The 23,565-nt window shown below is 37.7% G+C and overlaps 1 long non-coding RNA gene across 2 annotated transcripts; it reads left to right on the plus strand.

Annotated features, from left to right (window-relative positions):
• Positions 1 to 91: 91 nt before the first annotated feature.
• Positions 92 to 6,537, plus strand: LOC143378212 (uncharacterized). Of its 2 annotated transcripts, none has more exons than XR_013087799.1 (3): positions 92 to 2,571; positions 4,426 to 4,843; positions 5,565 to 6,537. It is a non-coding gene; the product is annotated as an uncharacterized LOC143378212 (long non-coding RNA). The 2 variants fall into 2 exon arrangements; XR_013087800.1 differs by having other exon boundaries at positions 92 to 2,325; positions 3,877 to 4,843.
• Positions 6,538 to 23,565: the final 17,028 nt, after the last annotated feature.

Here is a 23,565-nt window from a genome sequence, read left to right on the forward strand (position 1 = left end):
CTAGAGAAAAATAGGTAAATAAATAGAGGAAAAATAGTAATAAAAGGTAAATAAATAGAGAAAAATAGGTAAATAAATTAGAGAAAAAAATAGGTAAATAAATAGAGAAAAAATAGGTAAATAAATTAGAGAAAAAAGTAGGTAAACAACTAGAGAAAAAATAGTTAAGTAAATAGAGAAAACAAAAGAGGTAAATAAATAGAGAAAAAATAGGTAAATAAAATAGGGAAAAATTGGTAAATAAATAAAAAAAATAGGTAAATAAAATAGGGAAAAATAGGTAAATAAACAGAGAAAAATAGGTAAATAAGTAGAGAAAACAAAAGAGGTAAACAAATAGAGAAAAAATAGGAAAATAAATAGAGAAAAAATAGGTAAATTATCTGGAGAAAAAATGGGTGTACAAATAGAGATAAATAGCTAAATAAATCAAAGAAAAAAACGTAAATAAAAAAATATGTAAAGAAATTAAAGGAAAAAATAGGTAAATAAACAGAGAAAAAATAGGAAAATAAATGAGAGAAATATAGGTAAATGACTAGAGAAACAATAGGTAAATAAATAGAGAAAAATAGGTAAATAAATAGAGAAAAATAGGTAAATAAATAGAGAAAATATAGGTGTATAAATTAGAGAAAGAAAGAGGTAAATAAATAGAAAAAAGTAAATGAATAGAGAAAAAATTCGAAAATAAATAGAGGAAAAATAGGTAAATAAATAGAGAAAAAATAGGTAAATTATCTAGAGAAAAATAGGTAAATAAATAGAGAAAACAAAAGAGGCAAATAAATAGAGAACAAATAGGTAAATAAATACAGAAAAATAGGTAAATTAGGTAGAGAAAAAATAGGTGTATAAATAGAGAAAAATAGGTAAATAAACCAAAGGAAAAAAGGTAAATAAAAAATAGGTAAATAAATTAGAGGAAAAAATAGGTAAATAAACAGAGAAAAATAGGTAATGAAGTAGAGAAAACAAAGTAGGTAAATAAATACAGAAAAAAGAGGTAAATAAACTAGAGAAAAAATAGGTGTATAAAGAGAGAAAAATAGCTAATTAAAAAAAATAGGTAAATAAATAGAGGGAAAAAAGGTAAATAAATAGAGAAAACAAAGCAGGTAAATAAATAGAGAAAAGTAGGTAAATAAACAGAGAAAAATAGGTAAATAAGTAGAGAAAACAAAAGAGGTAAACAAATTAGAGAAAAAAGTAGGTAAATAACTAGAGAAAAAATACGTAAATAAATGAGAGAGAAAAATAGGTAAATATATAGAGAAAAAATAGGAAAATAAATAGAAAAAACAAAAGAGGTAAATCAATAGAGAAAAAATAGGTAAATAAAATAGGGAAAAATAGGTAAATAAAATAGGGAAAAATAGGTAAATAAACAGAGAAAAATAGGTAAATAAGTAGAGAAAACGAAAGAGGTAAACAAATAGAGAAAAAATAGGAAAATAAATAGAGAAAAATAGGTAAATTATCTAGAGAAAAAATAGGTGTATAAATATAGATAAGTAGCTAAATAAATCAGAGAAAAAAAGGTAAATAAAAAAATAGGTAAATAAACTAGAGAAAAAAATAGATAAATAAATTAGAGAAAAAATAGGTAAATTATCTAGAGAAAAAATAGGTGTATAAATATAGATAAATAGCTACATAAATCAAAGAAAAAAAGGTAAATAAAAAAATAGGTAAATAAATTAAAGGAAAAAATAGGTAAATAAACAGAGAAAAAATAGGAAAATAAATGAGAGAAAATATAGGTAAATGACTAGAGAAACAATAGGTAAATAAATAGAGAAAAATAGGTAAATAAATAGAGAAAATATAGGTGTATAAATTAGAGAAAGAAAGATGTAAATAAATAGAAAAAAGTAAATGAATAGAGAAAAAAATCGAAAATAAATAGAGGAAAAATAGGTAAATAAATAGAGAAAAAATAGGTAAATTATCTAGAGAAAAAATAGGTGTATAAATATAGATAAGTAGCTAAATAAATCAAAGAAAAAAAGGTAAATAAAAAAATAGGTAAATAAATTAGAGGAAAAAATAGGTAAATAACTAGAGAAAAATAGGTAAATAAATAGAGAAAAATAGGTAAATAAATAGAGAAAAATAGGTAAATTAGCAGGAGAAAAAATACGTGTATAAATAGAGAAAAATAGGTAAATAAATAGAGAAAATATAGGTGTATAAATTAGAGAAAGAAAGATGTAAATAAATAGAAAAAAGTAAATGAATAGAGAAAAAATTCGAAAATAAATAGAGGGAAAAAAGGTAAATAAATAGAGAAAACAAAGCAGGTAAATAAATAGAGAAAAATAGGTAAATAAATAGAGAAAAAAGAGGTAAATAAGTAGAGAAAAATAGGTAAATAAATAGAGAAAAATAGGTAAATTAGCTGGAGAAAAAATACGTGTATAAATAGAGAAAAATAGCTACATAAATCAAAGAAAAAAAGGTAAATAAAAAATAGGTAAATAAATTAAAGGGAAAAATAGGTAAATAAACCGAGAAAAAATAGGAAAATAAATGAGAGAAAATATAGGTAAATAACTAGAGAAACAATAGGTAAATAAATAGAGAAAATATAGGTGTATAAATTAGAGAAAGATAGAGGTAATTAAATAGAAAAAAAGTAAATGAATAGGGAAAAAATTGGAAAATAAATAGAGAAAAAACAGGTAAATAAATAGAGAAAAAATAGGTAAATTATCTAGAGAAAAATAGGTAACCTAAATGGAGAAAACAAAATAGGTAAATAAATAGAGGGAAAAAAGGTAAATAAAGAGAGAAAACAAAGGAGGTAAATAAATAGAGAAAAATAGGTAAATAAATTAGAGAAAAAATAGATAAATAAATAGAGAAAAAATAGGTAAATAAATTAGAGAAAAAAGTAGGTAAACAACTAGAGAAAAAATAGTTAAGTAAATAGAGAAAACAAAAGAGGTAAATAAATAGAGAAAAAATAGGTAAATAAAATAGGGAAAAATTGGTAAATAAATAAAAAAAATAGGTAAATAAAATAGGGAAAAATAGGTAAATAAACAGAGAAAAATAGGTAAATAAGTAGAGAAAACAAAAGAGGTAAACAAATAGAGAAAAAATAGGAAAATAAATAGAGAAAAAATAGGTAAATTATCTGGAGAAAAAATGGGTGTACAAATAGAGATAAATAGCTAAATAAATCAAAGAAAAAAACGTAAATAAAAAAATATGTAAAGAAATTAAAGGAAAAAATAGGTAAATAAATGAGAGAAAATATAGGTAAATGACTAGAGAAACAATAGGTAAATAAATAGAGAAAAATAGGTAAATAAATAGAGAAAAATAGGTAAATAAATAGAGAAAATATAGGTGTATAAATTAGAGAAAGAAAGAGGTAAATAAATAGAAAAAAGTAAATGAATAGAGAAAAAATTCGAAAATAAATAGAGGAAAAATAGGTAAATAAATAGAGAAAAAATAGGTAAATTATCTAGAGAAAAATAGGTAAATAAATAGAGAAAACAAAAGAGGCAAATAAATAGAGAACAAATAGGTAAATAAATACAGAAAAATAGGTAAATTAGGTAGAGAAAAAATAGGTGTATAAATAGAGAAAAATAGGTAAATAAACCAAAGGAAAAAAGGTAAATAAAAAATAGGTAAATAAATTAGAGGAAAAAATAGGTAAATAAACAGAGAAAAATAGGTAATGAAGTAGAGAAAACAAAGTAGGTAAATAAATACAGAAAAAAGAGGTAAATAAACTAGAGAAAAAATAGGTGTATAAAGAGAGAAAAATAGCTAATTAAAAAAAATAGGTAAATAAATAGAGGGAAAAAGGTAAATAAATAGAGAAAACAAAGCAGGTAAATAAATAGAGAAAAGTAGGTAAATAAACAGAGAAAAATAGGTAAATAAGTAGAGAAAACAAAAGAGGTAAACAAATTAGAGAAAAAAGTAGGTAAATAACTAGAGAAAAAATAGTTAAGTAAATAGAGAAAACAAAAGAGGTAAATAAATAGAGAAAAAATAGGTAAATAAAATAGGGAAAAATAGGTAAATAAATAAAAAAATAGGTAAATAAAATAGGGAAAAATAGGTAAATAAACAGAGAAAAATAGGTAAATAAGTAGAGAAAACAAAAGAGGTAAACAAATAGAGAAAAAATAGGAAAATAAATAGAGAAAAAATAGGTAAATTATCTGGAGAAAAAATGGGTGTATAAATAGAGATAAATAGCTAAATAAATCAAAGAAAAAAAGGTAAATAAAAAAATATGTAAAGAAATTAAAGGAAAAAATAGGTAAATAAACAGAGAAAAATAGGAAAATAAATAGAGAAAATATAGGTGTATAAATTAGAGGAAGAAAGAGGTAAATAAATAGAAAAAAGTAAATGAATAGAGAAAAAATTGGAAAATAAATAGAGAAAAAATAGGTAAATAAATAGAGAAAAATAGGTAAATTATCTAGAGAAAAATAGGTAAATAAATAGAGAAAACAAAAGAGGTAAATAAATTAGAGAAAAAAGTAGGTAAATAACTAGAGAAAAAATAGGTAAGTAAATAGAGAAAACAAAAGAGGTAAATAACTAGAGAAAAAATAGGTAAATAAATAGAGGATAAAAAGAGGTAACTAAATAGAGAAAAATAGGTAAATAAATAGAGAAAAAATAGGTAAATAAATAGAGAAAAAAGAGGTAAATATGTAGAGCAAAATAGGTAAATAAATAGATAAAAAATAGGTAAATAAATCAAAGAAAAAAAGGTAAATAAAAAATAGGTAAATAAATTAAAGGGGAAAAATAGGTAAATAAACAGAGAAAAAATACGTAAATAAATGAGAGAGAAAAATAGGTAAATAAATAGAGAAAAAATAGGTAAATTATCTAGAGAAAAAATAGGTGTATAAATATAGATAAGTAGCTAAATAAATCAAAGAAAAAAAGGTAAATAAAAAAATAGGTAAATAAATTAGAGGAAAAAATAGGTAAATAACTAGAGAAAAATAGGTAAATAATAGAGAAAACAAAACAGGTAAATAAATAGAGAAAAATAGGAAAATAAATAGAGAAAAAATAGGTAAATTATCTAGAGGAAAAATAGGTGTATAAATATAGATAAGTAGCTAAATAAATCAAAGAAAAAAAGGTAAATAAAAAAATAGGTAAATAAACTAGAGAAAAAAATAGATAAATAAATTAGAGAAAAAATAGGTAAATTATCTAGAGAAAAAATAGGTGTATAAATATAGATAAATAGCTACATAAATCAAAGAAAAAAAGGTAAATAAAAAAATAGGTAAATAAATTAAAGGAAAAAATAGGTAAATAAACAGAGAAAAAATAGGAAAATAAATGAGAGAAAATATAGGTAAATGACTAGAGAAACAATAGGTAAATAAATAGAGAAAAATAGGTAAATAAATAGAGAAAATATAGGTGTATAAATTAGAGAAAGAAAGATGTAAATAAATAGAAAAAAGTAAATGAATAGAGAAAAAATTCGAAAATAAATAGAGGGAAAAAAGGTAAATAAATAGAGAAAACAAAGCAGGTAAATAAATAGAGAAAAATAGGTAAATAAATAGAGAAAAAAGAGGTAAATAAGTAGAGAAAAATAGGTAAATAAATAGAGAAAAATAGGTAAATTAGCTGGAGAAAAAATACGTGTATAAATAGAGAAAAATAGCTACATAAATCAAAGAAAAAAAGGTAAATAAAAAATAGGTAAATAAATTAAAGGGAAAAATAGGTAAATAAACCGAGAAAAAATACGAAAATAAATGAGAGAGAAAAATAGGAAAATAAATGAGAGAAAATATAGGTAAATAACTAGAGAAACAATAGGTAAATAAATAGAGAAAATATAGGTGTATAAATTAGAGAAAGATAGAGGTAAATAAATAGAAAAAAGTAAATGAATAGGGAAAAAATTGGAAAATAAATAGAGAAAAAACAGGTAAATAAATAGAGAAAAAATAGGTAAATTATCTAGAGAAAGATAGGTAACTAAATAGAGAAAACAAAATAGGTAAATAAATAGAGGGAAAAAAGGTAAATAAAGAGAGAAAACAAAGGAGGTAAATAAATAGAGAAAAAATAGGTAAATAAATTAGAGAAAAAAATAGATAAATAAATAGAGAAAAAATAGGTAAATAAATTAGAGAAAAAAATAGATAAATAAATTAGAGGAAAAAATAGGTAAATAAACAAAGAAAAAATTTGTAAATAAATTAGAGAAAAAAATAGATAAAGAAATAGTGAAAAATAGGTAATGAAGTAGAGAATACAAACGAGGTAAATAAATACAGAAAATAGGTAAATAAATAGACAAAAATAGGTAAATAATTTAGAGAAAAAAATAGGCAAATAAATAGAGAAAAATAGGTAATGAAGTAGAGAAAACAAAAGAGGTAAATAAATTAGAGAAAAAAGTAGGTAAATAACTAGAGAAAAAATAGGTAAATAAATAGAGAAAACAAAAGAGGTAAATCAATAGAGAAAAAATAGGTAAATAAATAGAGAAAGCAAAAGAGGTAAATAAATAGAGAAAAAAATAGGATGGCACAAAGTAACGTCTCCGGAGAGCAAATCAAAGAGCGAGAAGTGGCGCAGATGTTTCGAGACAGTGACTGTTTAACGAAGAGACGCAGAATTTTCGAACGCTTCTTGAAAGGCCTGCGCCTCTTAATTGCAACTTTAAGGCGATGCCTTTGAAGCTGAAATTTAGTATACCTCTATCCACTTCATGTTCTCCTGATATATTGGCCAAAATCTGGCGAAAATTTTCAGAATGCACAGAATTGGGCTTTGTAACAGGAGAACATGCCGTCGAAAGAGATGGCACAAAGTAACGTCTCCGGAGAACAAATCAAAGAGCGAGAAGTGGCGCAAGTGTTTCGAGACAGTGACTGTTTAACGAAGAGACGCAGAATTTTCGAACGCTTCTTGAAAGGCCTGCGCCTCTTAATTGCAACTTTAAGGCGATGCCTTTGAAGCTGAAATTTAGTATACCTCTTTCCACTTCATGTTCTCCTGATATATTGGCCAAAATCTGGCGAAAATTTTCAGAATGCACAGAATTGGGCTTTGTAACAGGAGAACATGCCGTCGAAAGAGATGGCACAAAGTAACGTCTCCGGAGAGCAAATCAAAGAGCGAGAAGTGGCGCAAGTGTTTCGAGACAGTGACTGTTTAACGAAGAGACGCAGAATTTTCGAACGCCTCTTGAAAGGCCTGCGCCTCTTAATTGCAACTTTAAGGCGATGCCTTTGAAGCTGAAATTTAGTATACCTCTTTCCACTTCATGTTCTCCTGATATATTGGCCAAAATCTGGCGAAAATTTTCAGAATGCACAGAATTGGGCTTTGTAACAGGAGAACATGCCGTCGAAAGAGATGGCACAAAGTAACGTCTCCGGAGAGCAAATCAAAGAGCGAGAAGTGGCGCAAGTGTTTCGAGACAGTGACTGTTTAACGAAGAGACGCAGAATTTTCGAACGCCTCTTGAAAGGCCTGCGCCTCTTAATTGCAACTTTAAGGCGATGCCTTTGAAGCTGAAATTTAGTATACCTCTTTCCACTTCATGTTCTCCTGATATATTGGCCAAAATCTGGCGAAAATTTTCAGAATGCACAGAATTGGGCTTTGTAACAGGAGAACATGCCGTCGAAGGAGATGGCACAAAGTAACGTCTCCGGAGAGCAAATCAAGGAGCGAGAAGTGGCGCAGGTGTTTCGAGACAGTGACTGTTTAACGAAGAGTCGCACAATTCTCAAACGCCTCTTGAAAGGCCTGCGCCTCTCATTTGATACTTTTAAGCGATGCCTTTGAAGTTGAAATTTAGTATACCTCTTTCAACTTCATGTTCTCCTGATATATTGGCCAAAATCTAGCAAAATTTTCAGAATGCACAGAATTGGGCTTTGTAACAGGAGAACATGCCGTCGAAGGAGATGGCACAAAGTAACGTCTCCGGAGAGCAAATCAAGGAGCGAGAAGTGGCGCAGGTGTTTCGAGACAGTGACTGTTTAACGAAGAGATGCAGAATTTTCGAACGCCTCTTGAAAGGCCTGCGCCTCTTATTTGATACTTTTAAGCGATGCCTTTGAAGCTAAAATTTAGTATACCTCTTTCCATTTCATTTCCTCCTGATTTATTGGCCAAAATCTGGCGAAAATTTTCCGAATGCACAAAATTGGGCTTTGTAACAGGAGAACATGCCGTCGAAAGAGATGGCACAATGTAACGTCTCCGGAGAGCAAATCAAAGAGCGAGATGTGGCGCAGATGTTTCGAGACAGTGACTGTTTAACGAAGAGTCGCAGAATTTTCGAACGCCTCTTGAAAGGCCTGCGCCTCCTAATTGCAAATTTAAGGCGATGCCTTTGAAGCTGAAATTTAGTATACCTCTATCCACTTCATGTTCTCCTGATAAATTGGCCAAAATCTGGCGAAAATTTTCAGAATGCACAGAATTGGGCTTTGTAACAGGAGAACATGCCGTCGAAAGAGATGGCACAAAGTAACGTCTCCGGAGAGCAAATCAAAGAGCGAGAAGTGGCGCAAGTGTTTCGAGACAGTGACTGTTTAACGAAGAGACGCAGAATTTTCGAACGCCTCTTGAAAGGCCTGCGCCTCTTAATTGCAACTTTAAGGCGATGCCTTTGAAGCTGAATTTTAGTATACCTCTTTCCACTTCATGTTCTCCTGATATATTGGCCAAAATCTGGCGAAAATTTTCAGAATGCACAGAATTGGGCTTTGTAACAGGAGAACATGCCGTCGAAAGAGATGGCACAAAGTAACGTCTCCGGAGAGCAAATCAAAGAGCGAGAAGTGGCGCAAGTGTTTCGAGACAGTGACTGTTTAACGAAGAGACGCAGAATTTTCGAACGCCTCTTGAAAGGCCTGCGCCTCTTAATTGCAACTTTAAGGCGATGCCTTTGAAGCTGAAATTTAGTATACCTCTTTCCACTTCATGTTCTCCTGATATATTGGCCAAACTCTGGCGAAAATTTTCAGAATGCACAGAATTGGGCTTTGTAACAGGAGAACATGCCGTCGAAAGAGATGGCACAAAGTAACGTCTCCGGAGAGCAAATCAAAGAGCGAGAAGTGGCGCAAGTGTTTCGAGACAGTGACTGTTTAACGAAGAGACGCAGAATTTTTGAACGCCTCTTGAAAGGCCTGCGCCTCTTAATTGCAACTTTAAGGCGATGCCTTTGAAGCTGAAATTTAGTATACCTCTTTCCACGTCATGTTCTCCTGATATATTGGCCACAATCTGGCGAAAACTTTCAGAATGCACAGAATTGGGCTTTGTAACAGGAGAACATGCCGTCAAAAGAGATGGCACAAAGTAACGTCTCCGGAGGGCAAATCAATGAGCGAGAAGTGGCGCAGATGTTTCGAGACAGTGACTGTTTCACGAAGTGACGCAGAATTTTCGAACGCCTCTTGAAAGGCCTGCGCCTCCTAATTGCAAATTTAAGGCGATGCCTTTGAAGCTGAAATTTAGTATACCTCTATCCACTTCATGTTCTCCTGATATATTGGCCAAAATCTGGCGAAAATTTTCAGAATGCACAGAATTGGGCTTTGTAACAGGAGAACATGCCGTCGAAAGAGATGGCACAAAGTAACGTCTCCGGAGAGCAAATCAAAGAGCGAGAAGTGGCGCAAGTGTTTCGAGACAGTGACTGTTTAACGAAGAGACGCAGAATTTTCGAACGCCTCTTGAAAGGCCTGCGCCTCTTAATTGCAACTTTAAGGCGATGCCTTTGAAGCTGAAATTTAGTATACCTCTTTCCACTTCATGTTCTCCTGATATATTGGCCAAAATCTGGCGAAAATTTTCAGAATGCACAGAATTGGGCTTTGTAACAGGAGAACATGCCGTCGAAAGAGATGGCACAAAGTAACGTCTCCGGAGAGCAAATCAAAGAGCGAGAAGTGGCGCAAGTGTTTCGAGACAGTGACTGTTTAACGAAGAGACGCAGAATTTTCGAACGCCTCTTGAAAGGCCTGCGCCTCTTAATTGCAACTTTAAGGCGATGCCTTTGAAGCTGAAATTTAGTATACCTCTTTCCACTTCATGTTCTCCTGATATATTGGCCAAAATCTGGCGAAAATTTTCAGAATGCACAGAATTGGGCTTTGTAACAGGAGAACATGCCGTCGAAGGAGATGGCACAAAGTAACGTCTCCGGAGAGCAAATCAAGGAGCGAGAAGTGGCGCATGTGTTTCGAGACAGTGACTGTTTAACGAAGAGATGCAGAATTTTCGAACGCCTCTTGAAAGGCCTGCGCCTCTTATTTGATACTTTTAAGCGATGCCTTTGAAGCTGAAATTTAGTATACCTCTTTCCACTTCATTTTCTCCTGATTTATTGGCCAAAATCTGGCGAAAATTTTCGGAATGCACAAAATTGGGCTTTGTAACAGGAGAACATGCCGTCGAAAGAGATGGCACAATGTAACGTCTCCGGAGAGCAAATCAAAGAGCGAGATGTGGCGCAGATGTTTCGAGACAGTGACTGTTTAACGAAGAGTCGCAGAATTTTCGAACGCCTCTTGAAAGGCCTGCGCCTCCTAATTGCAAATTTAAGGCGATGCCTTTGAAGCTGAAATTTAGTATACCTCTATCCACTTCATGTTCTCCTGATATATTGGCCAAAATCTGGCGAAAATTTTCAGAATGCACAGAATTGGGCTTTGTAACAGGAGAACATGCCGTCGAAAGAGATGGCACAAAGTAACGTCTCCGGAGAGCAAATCAAAGAGCGAGAAGTGGCGCAAGTGTTTCGAGACAGTGACTGTTTAACGAAGAGACGCAGAATTTTCGAACGCCTCTTGAAAGGCCTGCGCCTCTTAATTGCAACTTTAAGGCGATGCCTTTGAAGCTGAAATTTAGTATACCTCTTTCCACTTCATGTTCTCCTGATATATTGGCCAAACTCTGGCGAAAATTTTCAGAATGCACAGAATTGGGCTTTGTAACAGGAGAACATGCCGTCGAAAGAGATGGCACAAAGTAACGTCTCCGGAGAGCAAATCAAAGAGCGAGAAGTGGCGCAAGTGTTTCGAGACAGTGACTGTTTAACGAAGAGACGCAGAATTTTCGAACGCCTCTTGAAAGGCCTGCGCCTCTTAATTGCAACTTTAAGGCGATGCCTTTGAAGCTGAAATTTAGTATACCTCTTTCCACTTCATGTTCTCCTGATATATTGGCCAAAATCTGGCGAAAATTTTCCGAATGCACAAAATTGGGCTTTGTAACAGGAGAACATGCCGTCAAAAGAGATGGCACAAAGTAACGTCTCCGGAGGGCAAATCAATGAGCGAGAAGTGGCGCAGATGTTTCGAGACAGTGACTGCTTCACGAAGAGACGCAGAATTTTCGAACGCCTCTTGAAAGGCCTGCGCCTCTTATTTGCAACTTTAAGGCGATGCCTTTGAAGCTGAAATATAGTATACCTCTTTCCACTTCATTTTCTCCTGATATATTGGCCAAAATCTGGCGAAAATATCGAGAATACACAAAATTGAGCTTTGTAACAGGAGAACATGCCGTCGAAAGAGATGGCACAAAGTAACGTCTCCGGAGAGCAAATCAAAGAGCGAGAAGTGGCGCAAGTGTTTCGAGACAGTGACTGTTTAACGAAGAGACGCAGAATTTTCGAACGCCTCTTGAAAGGCCTGCGCCTCTTAATTGCAACTTTAAGGCGATGCCTTTGAAGCTGAAATTTAGTATACCTCTTTCCACTTCATGTTCTCCTGATATATTGGCCAAACTCTGGCGAAAATTTTCAGAATGCACAGAATTGGGCTTTGTAACAGGAGAACATGCCGTCGAAAGAGATGGCACAAAGTAACGTCTCCGGAGAGCAAATCAAAGAGCGAGAAGTGGCGCAAGTGTTTCGAGACAGTGACTGTTTAACGAAGAGACGCAGAATTTTTGAACGCCTCTTGAAAGGCCTGCGCCTCTTAATTGCAACTTTAAGGCGATGCCTTTGAAGCTGAAATTTAGTATACCTCTTTCCACGTCATGTTCTCCTGATATATTGGCCACAATCTGGCGAAAACTTTCAGAATGCACAGAATTGGGCTTTGTAACAGGAGAACATGCCGTCAAAAGAGATGGCACAAAGTAACGTCTCCGGAGGGCAAATCAATGAGCGAGAAGTGGCGCAGATGTGTCGAGACAGTGACTGTTTCACGAAGTGACGCAGAATTTTCGAACGCCTCTTGAAAGGCCTGCGCCTCCTAATTGCAAATTTAAGGCGATGCCTTTGAAGCTGAAATTTAGTATACCTCTATCCACTTCATGTTCTCCTGATATATTGGCCAAAATCTGGCGAAAATTTTCAGAATGCACAGAATTGGGCTTTGTAACAGGAGAACATGCCGTCGAAAGAGATGGCACAAAGTAACGTCTCCGGAGAGCAAATCAAAGAGCGAGAAGTGGCGCAAGTGTTTCGAGACAGTGACTGTTTAACGAAGAGACGCAGAATTTTCGAACGCCTCTTGAAAGGCCTGCGCCTCTTAATTGCAACTTTAAGGCGATGCCTTTGAAGCTGAAATTTAGTATACCTCTTTCCACTTCATGTTCTCCTGATATATTGGCCAAACTCTGGCGAAAATTTTCAGAATGCACAGAATTGGGCTTTGTAACAGGAGAACATGCCGTCGAAAGAGATGGCACAAAGTAACGTCTCCGGAGAGCAAATCAAAGAGCGAGAAGTGGCGCAAGTGTTTCGAGACAGTGACTGTTTAACGAAGAGACGCAGAATTTTTGAACGCCTCTTGAAAGGCCTGCGCCTCTTAATTGCAACTTTAAGGCGATGCCTTTGAAGCTGAAATTTAGTATACCTCTTTCCACGTCATGTTCTCCTGATATATTGGCCACAATCTGGCGAAAACTTTCAGAATGCACAGAATTGGGCTTTGTAACAGGAGAACATGCCGTCAAAAGAGATGGCACAAAGTAACGTCTCCGGAGGGCAAATCAATGAGCGAGAAGTGGCGCAGATGTGTCGAGACAGTGACTGTTTCACGAAGTGACGCAGAATTTTCGAACGCCTCTTGAAAGGCCTGCGCCTCCTAATTGCAAATTTAAGGCGATGCCTTTGAAGCTGAAATTTAGTATACCTCTATCCACTTCATGTTCTCCTGATATATTGGCCAAAATCTGGCGAAAATTTTCAGAATGCACAGAATTGGGCTTTGTAACAGGAGAACATGCCGTCGAAAGAGATGGCACAAAGTAACGTCTCCGGAGAGCAAATCAAAGAGCGAGAAGTGGCGCAAGTGTTTCGAGACAGTGACTGTTTAACGAAGAGACGCAGAATTTTCGAACGCCTCTTGAAAGGCCTGCGTCTCTTAATTGCAACTTTAAGGCGATGCCTTTGAAGCTGAATTTTAGTATACCTCTTTCCACTTCATGTTCTCCTGATATATTGGCCAAAATCTGGCGAAAATTTTCAGAATGCACAGAATTGGGCTTTGTAACAGGAGAACATGCCGTCGAAAGAGATGGCACAAAGTAACGTCTCCGGAGAGCAAATCAAAGAGCGAGAAGTGGCGCAAGTGTTTCGAGACAGTGACTGTTTAACGAAGAGACGCAGAATTTTCGAACGCCTCTTGAAAGGCCTGCGCCTCTTAATTGCAACTTTAAGGCGATGCCTTTGAAGCTGAAATTTAGTATACCTCTTTCCACTTCATGTTCTCCTGATATATTGGCCAAAATCTGGCGAAAATTTTCAGAATGCACAGAATTGGGCTTTGTAACAGGAGAACATGCCGTCGAAAGAGATGGCACAAAGTAACGTCTCCGGAGAGCAAATCAAAGAGCGAGAAGTGGCGCAAGTGTTTCGAGACAGTGACTGTTTAACGAAGAGACGCAGAATTTTCGAACGCCTCTTGAAAGGCCTGCGCCTCTTAATTGCAACTTTAAGGCGATGCCTTTGAAGCTGAAATTTAGTATACCTCTTTCCACTTCATGTTCTCCTGATATATTGGCCAAAATCTGGCGAAAATTTTCAGAATGCACAGAATTGGGCTTTGTAACAGGAGAACATACCGTCGAAGGAGATGGCACAAAGTAACGTCTCCGGAGAGCAAATCAAGGAGCGAGAAGTGGCGCATGTGTTTCGAGACAGTGACTGTTTAACGAAGAGATGCAGAATTTTCGAACGCCTCTTGAAAGGCCTGCGCCTCTTATTTGATACTTTTAAGCGATGCCTTTGAAGCTGAAATTTAGTATACCTCTTTCCACTTCATTTTCTCCTGATTTATTGGCCAAAATCTGGCGAAAATTTTCGGAATGCACAAAATTGGGCTTTGTAACAGGAGAACATGCCGTCGAAAGAGATGGCACAATGTAACGTCTCCGGAGAGCAAATCAAAGAGCGAGATGTGGCGCAGATGTTTCGAGACAGTGACTGTTTAACGAAGAGTCGCAGAATTTTCGAACGCCTCTTGAAAGGCCTGCGCCTCCTAATTGCAAATTTAAGGCGATGCCTTTGAAGCTGAAATTTAGTATACCTCTATCCACTTCATGTTCTCCTGATATATTGGCCAAAATCTGGCGAAAATTTTCAGAATGCACAGAATTGGGCTTTGTAACAGGAGAACATGCCGTCGAAAGAGATGGCACAAAGTAACGTCTCCGGAGAGCAAATCAAAGAGCGAGAAGTGGCGCAAGTGTTTCGAGACAGTGACTGTTTAACGAAGAGACGCAGAATTTTCGAACGCCTCTTGAAAGGCCTGCGCCTCTTAATTGCAACTTTAAGGCGATGCCTTTGAAGCTGAAATTTAGTATACCTCTTTCCACTTCATGTTCTCCTGATATATTGGCCAAACTCTGGCGAAAATTTTCAGAATGCACAGAATTGGGCTTTGTAACAGGAGAACATGCCGTCGAAAGAGATGGCACAAAGTAACGTCTCCGGAGAGCAAATCAAAGAGCGAGAAGTGGCGCAAGTGTTTCGAGACAGTGACTGTTTAACGAAGAGACGCAGAATTTTCGAACGCCTCTTGAAAGGCCTGCGCCTCTTAATTGCAACTTTAAGGCGATGCCTTTGAAGCTGAAATTTAGTATACCTCTTTCCACTTCATGTTCTCCTGATATATTGGCCAAAATCTGGCGAAAATTTTCCGAATGCACAAAATTGGGCTTTGTAACAGGAGAACATGCCGTCAAAAGAGATGGCACAAAGTAACGTCTCCGGAGGGCAAATCAATGAGCGAGAAGTGGCGCAGATGTTTCGAGACAGTGACTGCTTCACGAAGAGACGCAGAATTTTCGAACGCCTCTTGAAAGGCCTGCGCCTCTTATTTGCAACTTTAAGGCGATGCCTTTGAAGCTGAAATATAGTATACCTCTTTCCACTTCATTTTCTCCTGATATATTGGCCAAAATCTGGCGAAAATTTTCAGAATGCACAGAATTGGGCTTTGTAACAGGAGAACATGCCGTCGAAAGAGATGGCACAAAGTAACGTCTCCGGAGAGCAAATCAAAGAGCGAGAAGTGGCGCAAGTGTTTCGAGACAGTGACTGTTTAACGAAGAGACGCAGAATTTTCGAACGCCTCTTGAAAGGCCTGCGCCTCTTAATTGCAACTTTAAGGCGATGCCTTTGAAGCTGAAATTTAGTATACCTCTTTCCACTTCATGTTCTCCTGATATATTGGCCAAAATCTGGCGAAAATTTTCCGAATGCACAAAATTGGGCTTTGTAACAGGAGAACATGCCGTCAAAAGAGATGGCACAAAGTAACGTCTCCGGAGGGCAAATCAATGAGCGAGAAGTGGCGCAGATGTTTCGAGACAGTGACTGCTTCACGAAGAGACGCAGAATTTTCGAACGCCTCTTGAAAGGCCTGCGCCTCTTATTTGCAACTTTAAGGCGATGCCTTTGAAGCTGAAATATAGTATACCTCTTTCCACTTCATTTTCTCCTGATATATTGGCCAAAATCTGGCGAAAATTTTCAGAATGCACAGAATTGGGCTTTGTAACAGGAGAACATGCCGTCGAAAGAGATGGCACAAAGTAACGTCTCCGGAGAGCAAATCAAAGAGCGAGAAGTGGCGCAAGTGTTTCGAGACAGTGACTGTTTAACGAAGAGACGCAGAATTTTCGAACGCCTCTTGAAAGGCCTGCGCCTCTTAATTGCAACTTTAAGGCGATGCCTTTGAAGCTGAAATTTAGTATACCTCTTTCCACTTCATGTTCTCCTGATATATTGGCCAAAATCTGGCGAAAATTTTCAGAATGCACAGAATTGGGCTTTGTAACAGGAGAACATGCCGTCGAAGGAGATGGCACAAAGTAACGTCTCCGGAGAGCAAATCAAGGAGCGAGAAGTGGCGCAGGTGTTTCGAGACAGTGACTGTTTAACGAAGAGTCGCACAATTCTCAAACGCCTCTTGAAAGGCCTGCGCCTCTCATTTGATACTTTTAAGCGATGCCTTTGAAGTTGAAATTTAGTATACCTCTTTCCACTTCATGTTCTCCTGATATATTGGCCAAAATCTAGCAAAATTTTCAGAATGCACAGAATTGGGCTTTGTAACAGGAGAACATGCCGTCAAAAGAGATGGCACAAAGTAACGTCTCCGGAGGGCAAATCAATGAGCGAGAAGTGGCGCAGATGTGTCGAGACAGTGACTGTTTCACGAAGTGACGCAGAATTTTCGAACGCCTCTTGAAAGGCCTGCGCCTCCTAATTGCAAATTTAAGGCGATGCCTTTGAAGCTGAAATTTAGTATACCTCTATCCACTTCATGTTCTCCTGATATATTGGCCAAAATCTAGCAAAATTTTCAGAATGCACAGAATTGGGCTTTGTAACAGGAGAACATGCCGTCGAAGGAGATGGCACAAAGTAACGTCTCCGGAGAGCAAATCAAGGAGCGAGAAGTGGCGCAGGTGTTTCGAGACAGTGACTGTTTAACGAAGAGATGCAGAATTTTCGAACGCCTCTTGAAAGGCCTGCGCCTCTTATTTGATACTTTTAAGCGATGCCTTTGAAGCTAAAATTTAGTATACCTCTTTCCATTTCATTTCCTCCTGATTTATTGGCCAAAATCTGGCGAAAATTTTCCGAATGCACAAAATTGGGCTTTGTAACAGGAGAACATGCCGTCGAAAGAGATGGCACAATGTAACGTCTCCGGAGAGCAAATCAAAGAGCAAGATGTGGCGCAGATGTTTCGAGACAGTGACTGTTTAACGAAGAGTCGCAGAATTTTCGAACGCCTCTTGAAAGGCCTGCGCCTCCTAATTGCAAATTTAAGGCGATGCCTTTGAAGCTGAAATTTAGTATACCTCTATCCACTTCATGTTCTCCTGATAAATTGGCCAAAATCTGGCGAAAATTTTCAGAATGCACAGAATTGGGCTTTGTAACAGGAGAACATGCCGTCGAAAGAGATGGCACAAAGTAACGTCTCCGGAGAGCAAATCAAAGAGCGAGAAGTGGCGCAAGTGTTTCGAGACAGTGACTGTTTAACGAAGAGACGCAGAATTTTCGAACGCCTCTTGAAAGGCCTGCGCCTCTTAATTGCAACTTTAAGGCGATGCCTTTGAAGCTGAATTTTAGTATACCTCTTTCCACTTCATGTTCTCCTGATATATTGGCCAAAATCTGGCGAAAATTTTCAGAATGCACAGAATTGGGCTTTGTAACAGGAGAACATGCCGTCGAAAGAGATGGCACAAAGTAACGTCTCCGGAGAGCAAATCAAAGAGCGAGAAGTGGCGCAAGTGTTTCGAGACAGTGACTGTTTAACGAAGAGACGCAGAATTTTCGAACGCCTCTTGAAAGGCCTGCGCCTCTTAATTGCAACTTTAAGGCGATGCCTTTGAAGCTGAAATTTAGTATACCTCTTTCCACTTCATGTTCTCCTGATATATTGGCCAAACTCTGGCGAAAATTTTCAGAATGCACAGAATTGGGCTTTGTAACAGGAGAACATGCCGTCAAAAGAGATGGCACAAAGTAACGTCTCCGGAGGGCAAATCAATGAGCGAGAAGTGGCGCAGATGTGTCGAGACAGTGACTGTTTCACGAAGTGACGCAGAATTTTCGAACGCCTCTTGAAAGGCCTGCGCCTCCTAATTGCAAATTTAAGGCGATGCCTTTGAAGCTGAAATTTAGTATACCTCTATCCACTTCATGTTCTCCTGATATATTGGCCAAAATCTGGCGAAAATTTTCAGAATGCACAGAATTGGGCTTTGTAACAGGAGAACATGCCGTCGAAAGAGATGGCACAAAGTAACGTCTCCGGAGAGCAAATCAAAGAGCGAGAAGTGGCGCAAGTGTTTCGAGACAGTGACTGTTTAACGAAGAGACGCAGAATTTTCGAACGCCTCTTGAAAGGCCTGCGTCTCTTAATTGCAACTTTAAGGCGATGCCTTTGAAGCTGAATTTTAGTATACCTCTTTCCACTTCATGTTCTCCTGATATATTGGCCAAAATCTGGCGAAAATTTTCAGAATGCACAGAATTGGGCTTTGTAACAGGAGAACATGCCGTCGAAAGAGATGGCACAAAGTAACGTCTCCGGAGAGCAAATCAAAGAGCGAGAAGTGGCGCAAGTGTTTCGAGACAGTGACTGTTTAACGAAGAGACGCAGAATTTTCGAACGCCTCTTGAAAGGCCTGCGCCTCTTAATTGCAACTTTAAGGCGATGCCTTTGAAGCTGAAATTTAGTATACCTCTTTCCACTTCATGTTCTCCTGATATATTGGCCAAAATCTGGCGAAAATTTTCAGAATGCACAGAATTGGGCTTTGTAACAGGAGAACATGCCGTCGAAAGAGATGGCACAAAGTAACGTCTCCGGAGAGCAAATCAAAGAGCGAGAAGTGGCGCAAGTGTTTCGAGACAGTGACTGTTTAACGAAGAGACGCAGAATTTTCGAACGCCTCTTGAAAGGCCTGCGCCTCTTAATTGCAACTTTAAGGCGATGCCTTTGAAGCTGAAATTTAGTATACCTCTTTCCACTTCATGTTCTCCTGATATATTGGCCAAAATCTGGCGAAAATTTTCCGAATGCACAAAATTGGGCTTTGTAACAGGAGAACATGCCGTCAAAAGAGATGGCACAAAGTAACGTCTCCGGAGGGCAAATCAATGAGCGAGAAGTGGCGCAGATGTTTCGAGACAGTGACTGCTTCACGAAGAGACGCAGAATTTTCGAACGCCTCTTGAAAGGCCTGCGCCTCTTATTTGCAACTTTAAGGCGATGCCTTTGAAGCTGAAATATAGTATACCTCTTTCCACTTCATTTTCTCCTGATATATTGGCCAAAATCTGGCGAAAATTTTCAGAATGCACAGAATTGGGCTTTGTAACAGGAGAACATGCCGTCGAAAGAGATGGCACAAAGTAACGTCTCCGGAGAGCAAATCAAAGAGCGAGAAGTGGCGCAAGTGTTTCGAGACAGTGACTGTTTAACGAAGAGACGCAGAATTTTCGAACGCCTCTTGAAAGGCCTGCGCCTCTTAATTGCAACTTTAAGGCGATGCCTTTGAAGCTGAAATTTAGTATACCTCTTTCCACTTCATGTTCTCCTGATATATTGGCCAAAATCTGGCGAAAATTTTCAGAATGCACAGAATTGGGCTTTGTAACAGGAGAACATGCCGTCGAAGGAGATGGCACAAAGTAACGTCTCCGGAGAGCAAATCAAGGAGCGAGAAGTGGCGCAGGTGTTTCGAGACAGTGACTGTTTAACGAAGAGTCGCACAATTCTCAAACGCCTCTTGAAAGGCCTGCGCCTCTCATTTGATACTTTTAAGCGATGCCTTTGAAGTTGAAATTTAGTATACCTCTTTCCACTTCATGTTCTCCTGATATATTGGCCAAAATCTAGCAAAATTTTCAGAATGCACAGAATTGGGCTTTGTAACAGGAGAACATGCCGTCGAAGGAGATGGCACAAAGTAACGTCTCCGGAGAGCAAATCAAGGAGCGAGAAGTGGCGCAGGTGTTTCGAGACAGTGACTGTTTAACGAAGAGATGCAGAATTTTCGAACGCCTCTTGAAAGGCCTGCGCCTCTTATTTGATACTTTTAAGCGATGCCTTTGAAGCTAAAATTTAGTATACCTCTTTCCATTTCATTTCCTCCTGATTTATTGGCCAAAATCTGGCGAAAATTTTCCGAATGCACAAAATTGGGCTTTGTAACAGGAGAACATGCCGTCGAAAGAGATGGCACAATGTAACGTCTCCGGAGAGCAAATCAAAGAGCGAGATGTGGCGCAGATGTTTCGAGACAGTGACTGTTTAACGAAGAGTCGCAGAATTTTCGAACGCCTCTTGAAAGGCCTGCGCCTCCTAATTGCAAATTTAAGGCGATGCCTTTGAAGCTGAAATTTAGTATACCTCTATCCACTTCATGTTCTCCTGATAAATTGGCCAAAATCTGGCGAAAATTTTCAGAATGCACAGAATTGGGCTTTGTAACAGGAGAACATGCCGTCGAAAGAGATGGCACAAAGTAACGTCTCCGGAGAGCAAATCAAAGAGCGAGAAGTGGCGCAAGTGTTTCGAGACAGTGACTGTTTAACGAAGAGACGCAGAATTTTCGAACGCCTCTTGAAAGGCCTGCGCCTCTTAATTGCAACTTTAAGGCGATGCCTTTGAAGCTGAATTTTAGTATACCTCTTTCCACTTCATGTTCTCCTGATATATTGGCCAAAATCTGGGCGAAAATTTTCAGAATGCACAGATTGGGCTTTGTAACAGGAGAACATGCCGTCGAAAGAGATGGCACAAAGTAACGTCTCCGGAGAGCAAATCAAAGAGCGAGAAGTGGCGCAAGTGTTTCGAGACAGTGACTGTTTAACGAAGAGACGCAGAATTTCGAACGCCTCTTGAAAGGCCTGCGCCTCTTAATTGCAACTTTAAGGCGATGCCTTTGAAGCTGAATTTAGTATACCTCTTTCCACTTCATGTTCTCCTGATATATTGGCCAAAATCTGGCGAAAATTTTCAGAATGCACAGAATTGGGCTTTGTAACAGGAGAACATGCCGTCGAAGGAGATGGCACAAAGTAACGTCTCCGGAGAGCAAATCAAGGAGCGAGAAGTGGCGCAAGTGTTTCGAGACAGTGACTGTTTAACGAAGAGTCGCACAATTCTCAAACGCCTCTTGAAAGGCCTGCGCCTCTCATTTGATACTTTTAAGCGATGCCTTTGAAGTTGAAATTTAGTATACCTCTTTCCACTTCATGTTCTCCTGATATATTGGCCAAAATCTAGCAAAATTTTCAGAATGCACAGAATTGGGCTTTGTAACAGGAGAACATGCGTCGAAGGAGATGGCACAAAGTAACGTCTCCGGAGAGCAAATCAAGGAGCGAGAAGTGGCGCAGGTGTTTCGAGACAGTGACTGTTTAACGAAGAGATGCAGAATTTTCGAACGCCTCTTGAAAGGCCTGCGCCTCTTATTTGATACTTTTAAGCGATGCCTTTGAAGCTAAAATTTAGTATACCTCTTTCCATTTCATTTCCTCCTGATTTATTGGCCAAAATCTGGCGAAAATTTTCCGAATGCACAAAATTGGGCTTTGTAACAGGAGAACATGCCGTCGAAAGAGATGGCACAATGTAACGTCTCCGGAGAGCAAATCAAAGAGCGAGATGTGGCGCAGATGTTTCGAGACAGTGACTGTTTTAACGAAGAGTCGCAGAATTTTCGAACGCCTCTTGAAAGGCCTGCGCCTCCTAATTGCAAATTTAAGGCGATGCCTTTGAAGCTGAAATTTAGTATACCTCTATCCACTTCATGTTCTCCTGATAAATTGGCCAAAATCTGGCGAAAATTTTCAGAATGCACAGAATTGGGCTTTGTAACAGGAGAACATGCCGTCGAAAGAGATGGCACAAAGTAACGTCTCCGGAGAGCAAATCAAAGAGCGAGAAGTGGCGCAAGTGTTTCGAGACAGTGACTGTTTAACGAAGAGACGCAGAATTTTCGAACGCCTCTTGAAAGGCCTGCGCCTCTTAATTGCAACTTTAAAGGCGATGCCTTTGAAGCTGAATTTTAGTATACCTCTTTCCACTTCATGTTCTCCTGATATATTGGCCAAAATCTGGCGAAAATTTTCAGAATGCACAGAATTGGGCTTTGTAACAGGAGAACATGCCGTCGAAAGAGATGGCACAAAGTAACGTCTCCGGAGAGCAAATCAAAGAGCGAGAAGTGGCGCAAGTGTTTCGAGACAGTGACTGTTTAACGAAGAGACGCAGAATTTTCGAACGCTCTTGAAAGGCCTGCGCCTCTTAATTGCAACTTTAAGGCGATGCCTTTGAAGCTGAAATTTAGTATACCTCTTTCCACTTCATGTTCTCCTGATATATGGCCAAACTCTGGCGAAAATTTTCAGAATGCACAGAATTGGGCTTTGTAACAGGAGAACATGCCGTCAAAAGAGATGGCACAAAGTAACGTCTCCGGAGGGCAAATCAATGAGCGAGAAGTGGCGCAGATGTGTCGAGACAGTGACTGTTTCACGAAGTGACGCAGAATTTTCGAACGCCTCTTGAAAGGCCTGCGCCTCCTAATTGCAAATTTAAGCGATGCCTTTGAAGCTGAAATTTAGTATACCTCTATCCACTTCATGTTCTCCTGATATATTGGCCAAAATCTGGCGAAAATTTTCAGAATGCACAGAATTGGGCTTTGTAACAGGAGAACATGCCCGTCGAAAGAGATGGCACAAAGTAACGTCTCCGGAGAGCAAATCAAAGAGCGAGAAGTGGCGCAAGTGTTCGAGACAGTGACTGTTTAACGAAGAGACGCAGAATTTTCGAACGCCTCTTGAAAGGCCTGCGTCTCTTAATTGCAACTTTAAGGCGATGCCTTTGAAGCTGAATTTTAGTATACCTCTTTCCACTTCATGTTCTCCTGATATATTGGCCAAAATCTGGCGAAAAATTTTCAGAATGCACAGAATTGGGCTTTGTAACAGGAGAACATGCCGTCGAAAGAGATGGCACAAAGTAACGTCTCCGGAGAGCAAATCAAAGAGCGAGAAGTGGCGCAAGTGTTTCGAGACAGTGACTGTTTAACGAAGAGACGCAGAATTTTCGAACGCCTCTTGAAAGGCCTGCGCCTCTTAATTGCAACTTTAAGGCGATGCCTTTGAAGCTGAAATTTAGTATACCTCTTTCCACTTCATGTTCTCCTGATATATTGGCCAAAATCTGGCGAAAATTTTCAGAATGCACAGAATTGGAGCTTTGTAACAGGAGAACATGCCGTCGAAAGAGATGGCACAAAGTAACGTCTCCGAGAGCAAATCAAAGAGCGAGAAGTGGCGCAAGTGTTTCGAGACAGTGACTGTTTAACGAAGAGACGCAGAATTTTCGAACGCCTCTTGAAAGGCCTGCGCCTCTTAATTGCAACTTTAAGGCGATGCCTTTGAAGCTGAAATTTAGTATACCTCTTTCCACTTCATGTTCTCCTGATATATTGGCCAAAATCTGGCGAAAATTTTCCAGAATGCACAGAATTGGGTCTTTGTAACAGGAGAACATGCCGTCGAAGGAGATG

Source organism: Andrena cerasifolii, unplaced genomic scaffold (assembly GCF_050908995.1).
Source record: "Andrena cerasifolii isolate SP2316 unplaced genomic scaffold, iyAndCera1_principal scaffold1228, whole genome shotgun sequence".
Classification (NCBI taxonomy): Eukaryota; Metazoa; Arthropoda; class Insecta; order Hymenoptera; family Andrenidae; genus Andrena; species Andrena cerasifolii.